Source organism: Falco cherrug, chromosome 2, assembly GCF_023634085.1.
Source record: "Falco cherrug isolate bFalChe1 chromosome 2, bFalChe1.pri, whole genome shotgun sequence".
Taxonomy (NCBI): domain Eukaryota; kingdom Metazoa; phylum Chordata; class Aves; order Falconiformes; family Falconidae; genus Falco; species Falco cherrug.
Window position 1 is genome coordinate 78011923 of NC_073698.1, and position 6000 is coordinate 78017922.

Here is a 6000-nt window from a genome sequence, read left to right on the forward strand (position 1 = left end):
TGTAAAAGAGAAAGGCTGGGATACTCCAAAGGCAGAAGGACTATAAAACTGCTCTCAAAGGTGTGTAGAAACAGCATAAGCTCCTGCTGCTGTAGCTTAGAGCTGTACTTCTTTGATAGATGAATGCCCTACATGTGGTTTTCAGACTTTCTGTGATTTGTGGACACCTAAAATCATTCCAGTTGTGGTGGAAGCCCGTTACATAGCAAACTTAAGCCAAATTTAGGCTTGCTGTACTTTAGAAGTAGTCTACAGATCTGAGGAGCTGCAAGGACCACTAACTGAAAACCAGTGTGCAATCACTCCCCTAGAGCTGCTGCTGCCACCTTGTTCATATCATAGGGCTTTAGGGAAATTAAGTTATTACATTAAGTTATGAAGTTCTTTAGATTAAGTTCTTCAACAGGACTAAGAAGAGAAGAGGTGAAATCCTCATCCACTGAAGTAAACCGGACTTTTGCCACTGTCTGAAGCAGGCCAGTTCACCCACTCTGCCCTCGTTGATAGGTGCGGAAGGGAGCAGATGGTTACAAGCATGCAATCTGGGAACTGCTAAACAAACAAACAAAACAACAAGCTTCTTGCATAGCATGGTACTATAAGCTTACGCTTTGTCTTCTCTAATACTTCCAGGTTTAGAGGAAAGCACTGTAGAGGCAGCCTGAGTCAGCTGCTGCCGGAGCTTTGCAAGAAGGTGAGAGGAACCTGGCCAGGGGCTGCAGCAGACCACAGCTCACTGCACTGTGGATGTGTATTTCTGGGGGGAAATGGCTCAAAGAGCAAAGCCCAGTAGTACGTAGTAAAGAAAGGCCCAGAACTGCAGTCACAAGAATGTTTATAATTCAGTATTTGCAAACCAGGGCTCTGATGAGCAGACTGTGAAATACAACTGTTCCAACCCAGGGCCAATATTGACAGCAGAGCTGCATGACATGGGCTTAAAGCTTTTATGCTTAACTTGGGGTTGGGTATAACCATTTCAGTGTTAGGGTTTGGGGATTTTTTTTTTTTTTGCTTCTTTTGTTGTAATCTCTCTGCATTTTAACAGCCTCAACAATAAAACCCTGAGGAAAGATCCTGCTATGCTCATGAAATGCTGCTGCCAAGGCAGTTCACCTGCAGTCAGTGCATATTTGCTATTAGGGTAGGACTTCGTGATTGCAGGTGGATACCATGAATAAAATAATAAAATAACCAAAATTTATTACCACCCACTGCTATCAAAAGACTTAACAAATTATTTTGAGCTGAAGTCACAAGCTAAGGAAAACTAATACCTCTTTTTGAAAGATAAAAGCAAATGAAAGTGTTTTAGAAAGTGAAACAACAAGATCCAATTCAATATTAAGAAAACCAAAGTAAGAAAATATGTGGCAATCAACATTTCTACAACTTTCCATTCTCTACGAAACCTTTTTGTATTTATCCTGCTCTTGCAGCACTGAACTCAACGGGTGAGTTGTACACCGTCTGATGTCCTTAGTTGCAGGAGTGAAGCAATGCTACGTGGCATTGATTGTTACAGCAGTAAATTAGGTTCAAGAGATCTGGGTTAGAAAAGATTCCTAATCTGTGAATCTAGTACACTTCTCTTCTGTGCTTATGAGCAGAGTCAATAAATCGTAAGTTCTTTGTGAGCAATTTCAATTGAAGAATAACTCACTGATCATTTTCCAAGTATATCTCCTTGATAGTTTGGGGTTTTTTTAATAATATGCCACTACTTGTTAAAAAGTATCAGTGGGAAAAATGAAAGCTGAGTGGGGTTGTTTGGTTGATGTTTTTTCAATTCTGGCAGCTGAAAAATTAGATTTTTCACTTTCGAGAAACACCTAAAGAACTTAATAAAAAATGAGTGCTAAATGTGAGTGCTAAATCTCTTTCTTTTTTTCCTTTGGGGTTTTTTTCTTTTCTTTTTTTCTGGAAATAAAAAAAAACTTCCTTGTCCAGCCCTCCTCCTGAAAAGCCTCCCAAGGGTCTGGTTTTATGACCGGTTCATGCTGCTAAGTTCTCTCCCTCACACAATGTTAGCACTATTTCTGTCAGTCAGATCAGAGTGCTGGTTTAACTGGCAGCAAATCACTTTTCTGATGGGACTCCCTTCCAGCAGCACCGGTTCCCTGATGCAGCCCGCCGTGGTGCCCCTGGGTAATGCACCGCAGAAGGGAGCATGTGCCGGCTGAGGGTGGTGGGTAGGTAAGACTTGCTCCTGTCGGCAGCAGACGTGGGCTTGGTGTGGTTCAAGCTGACCATGAAACCACAACTTGAGTATTACCGTAAGCAAGTCAGTAACTGCAAAAAAAAAAAAGCCATGTGTCACCACCTGTTTGTGAAGGCACAGATGGTCAGGGTTTACAGTTAGCTCTGTAGTAATAGCAACACTCCAGGTCCTTCACGTCTGTGGGGCAAACGGATGCATCTATCTGAAGATGTGTCTATGCCATCTGTGTCTATGTCTGTCTCTCCTGGAGTTCATTGAAACTGAAGATGGAAGATGGATTTTCTTCTGGGATACAGAGCTGATCTGCATACATTTTTCTTGAAGGGCTCAATCCTCCTACAGGGAAGCGACGGCAAGTGTTACCCTGCTCCTCCCCCCTTGGAGGTGGAGAAGGCACATTTCTATGCTACCACCCAAAAGTATCTGTGCAGCTACTGCTTACTTCACGTTCCAGCCCATGATCTCAAGGGAGGATACAGCCCTAAATTAGCTCATTTACAGTAGGAACTTTAGACTAGAGCCAAAAATATTTGTTTTTATTAGTACTCCCTATATAGTATGTCTCTGACCAATAACTTGTTTTATTTATTTTTTTGGCAAATTACCATGTTCTTATTCAAAGCCGTAATGAGGATTATATATCAATGTGGAATGCAGAGCAGCTATTCCTGAAACTCCCAACTGCATATAAAAGAGTTTGGAATTCCCCAAACACTATCTCTTCAGTCCAGGCCACTTACAAATGTGGTTAACATGAATGAAGTAATATCTTCAGAAAGGAAGGAGACTTTTGAGTCACGTCTGACACATTTAACTACACCAACCACTTTACATAGCTGAAGGTTTTGATTGCCTATCTTCATACCAGGCAGGGGTGTTTGATAATGATTACTCCCCGATGCTTATCCTGTTACAGGATACTTACACACAGGCATGGGATACCAAGGGCAGAGTTAATGAATGAATTCAAGACTTTGTTCTCTCCAAATGCAAAACCACAGAGGTCACCAGAAAAGTTCCCAGATGAAGTCAAAGTCCTGCTTGGTGCACTTTGCTGCCCTTCTATTCCACGCTAGAGCTGCCCTGTCAGATTTCTCTGTTTAAGTATTCAAATTCAGCTCAACTCCATGCTTGGCTGAAGGTGTCCACCAGTCAGCTCCACAAGAATAAGACATTTGGCCACAAAGTAACCACCACATAATTTCTGTCTGCAGATTATAATTACGGGCCTTGGTGCTCCACAGAAATAATGACTTTCCAAAGAAAAAGAGTGCCTTGCACAAAAGCCGGATGACATCAGGAGAGATATATAGTAACAAATAGTAGTTTCTGATTTACATTCACTCCGCTGTTAAAGCCCAAGCTTGTTTCAAACATTTTAACCAATGTTTCACTTAAAATTACATCTGCTGGAAGATACAGCCACTGCTATCAAAAGACTTAAATCACAAATCATTTTGAGCTGAAGTCCCAAGCCAAGAAAAACTAATACCCCTTTTTGAAAGATAAAAGCAAATGAAAGCATTTTAGAAAGTGAAACAACAAGATACGATTCAGTAATAACAAATTACGTATCGACCCCTCACGGTGCATCTTACCAGCTCCCTCAACCTTTCCTTGGCTAGTGCCTCTTGGACTTTAAGGACATTTGTTTGAGAAAGATACATGGCTTAGCCAATGCTGGCATTCTGCACCCAGCTCTGGTACCTGAATTTTCCAGGCCAGAGGTAGCTTTGTGAACCTGAAGGACGGATGATGCACAGGAGATTAGACTAGATGCTCTAGCTGCCCTCTAGCTGTCAGATACCTATGCCTCTATTTTTAATTTTGTTCACAAGAGATCTGTTTCTAATAAGCCCATGGAAAGTGCTAGGCAAGAATCTGAATGAATTTTGCATGACACAGAGCATTAGGGGTATACATTCACATTTTCAAACACATTTAAACATCTAGTACAGACTGATGGCATATACGTAACAAACAGAAAACAGTAGTATTTTTTAAAAGTCATAAATAATTGTGTGAACACCTCACAGACTTTTTGAGGATAACTACTTGATTAAATTTTCATAATCAGAAATTATATACACCATGCACTTTCAATAATTACTGAGTACATTAGACTAGTGCATTATTTACTGCAGATTAACTAATAGTGCTGCCAAACCTAGAAAAGTCCTGAATTGTTACAGTGAAAAACAATATCTAAAATCTGAAGAATCTTAAATTAGGTTTATGGGAGAACTAAAATGTAATTCTTAGCTGAGAAATACATGAGCAAGAAATCAAAAATAGTTAACATTTTCTCTGCTTTCAATAAATTTCCTCGGTTGTCATATTCAAGAAACATATATGCTGTTCAGGAACAGAATGTACTGGCATCAAATCTGTTGCATGCAAGTGCTCACTTTGGGGATGCAACAAATGTTTCAGTAATCTGCACTGGAAAGTTGTCCTCGTTTTTCTTCCCCTGGGTTTCTGGGGGATGCTCCTTGTTCTAATGAAGAAAACCATTGTTTCGATAAGCAATATCATTTTTCCCCCCTGTGTATATGGACTTGCTCTTGTTGGTCCACGGTGCTGCGAAGAGGAGAGACAGCTGTGTGTCCTGGGGAACTCACCCATGACGCAGCAATGTTGAATGCCTTCTTTGAAGCTGTCTCAGAGCATTGGTGGGGAGAAACTGCTGTAATTGCCCAGCCCATACCTGTACACTCCAGTCACAACCTACCAACCCTTTTCTTCTGCTGTGGCACCTCACTTCAGGGGTCCCTGTGCCAAACTGGCTCAGCTGTCCGTTTTGTGGGTGGGCGCTGTAGATGCACCCCCCTCTCAGAAGTTCCCCTGGGGAGTGCAGAGTGCTGGGCCTGGAGAGACAGCAAAGATTGTATCAAGCCCTAAACTGGGCTCAACAAGAACTTTTCTGAATCAAGTTAAATCAAGAGCAGACTGTGTGAACATCTACTACATCCCATGGCTACTCACTGAAGTATACTGACAAACCCTATCGCAGAGAAAATGCCCAACAGATATTTGGGCACATCCTTTGTGGACCTAAGGTGTTCCAGGGAGTGTGGAAAATGGTCCCATATGTGCAAACGTTCCAGAAGGAGGCCTGACTTAGATGCAGACATTCACTGAAAGTGAAACAACACTTGACCCAATAGTCAGTTGAGGTGTCTGAAGCAGGTTTCTCCAGCACAGCTTTGTTTTCAAAGACATCTGTGGTGCCTGCTTCCCTTCTACAGCAAGGTATGGGTGTCCCCTGCCATCAGAAAAATAGGAGGGTTCAGCTTATGGGATGCCAGCAGCAGAAGGAATGGATAAGTCCTCTGTGAATGGATAAGCAAAACAGAGGGTGACGGAGAAGTGTGGATGACCCTTCACAATCTCCTGCAGGATTTCTGTTGTTCTGAAACTCCACCCTAAGGATGGCAAAGGGACTTCACAGGGAACAGCATTAAGTCAACCAACATGACTAGCAACACCATTTTTTTCTTAAAGTATTCTTAAAACAAAGTGTAAATACATGTGGTGATCTTTCTTTAGCGTATCAGTAAATTAAGCTAGCTTACAGTGGAAATAGTCATTGGACTACAGAAGAAAACTAAGCAGAGACTTTGAAGTTCTTCAGACTAATTTTACTTTGTTACCAAATGTTTTTTCTCCTTTTGTATGTCCTTGGCATAAACTCCTTTTTTTTCTGTTGGTTTAATTTATTTTTTTACTTGTGGCACTTTCAGATGTTGGAAAGTAAAAGAAAAAAAAATCAGAGCAGC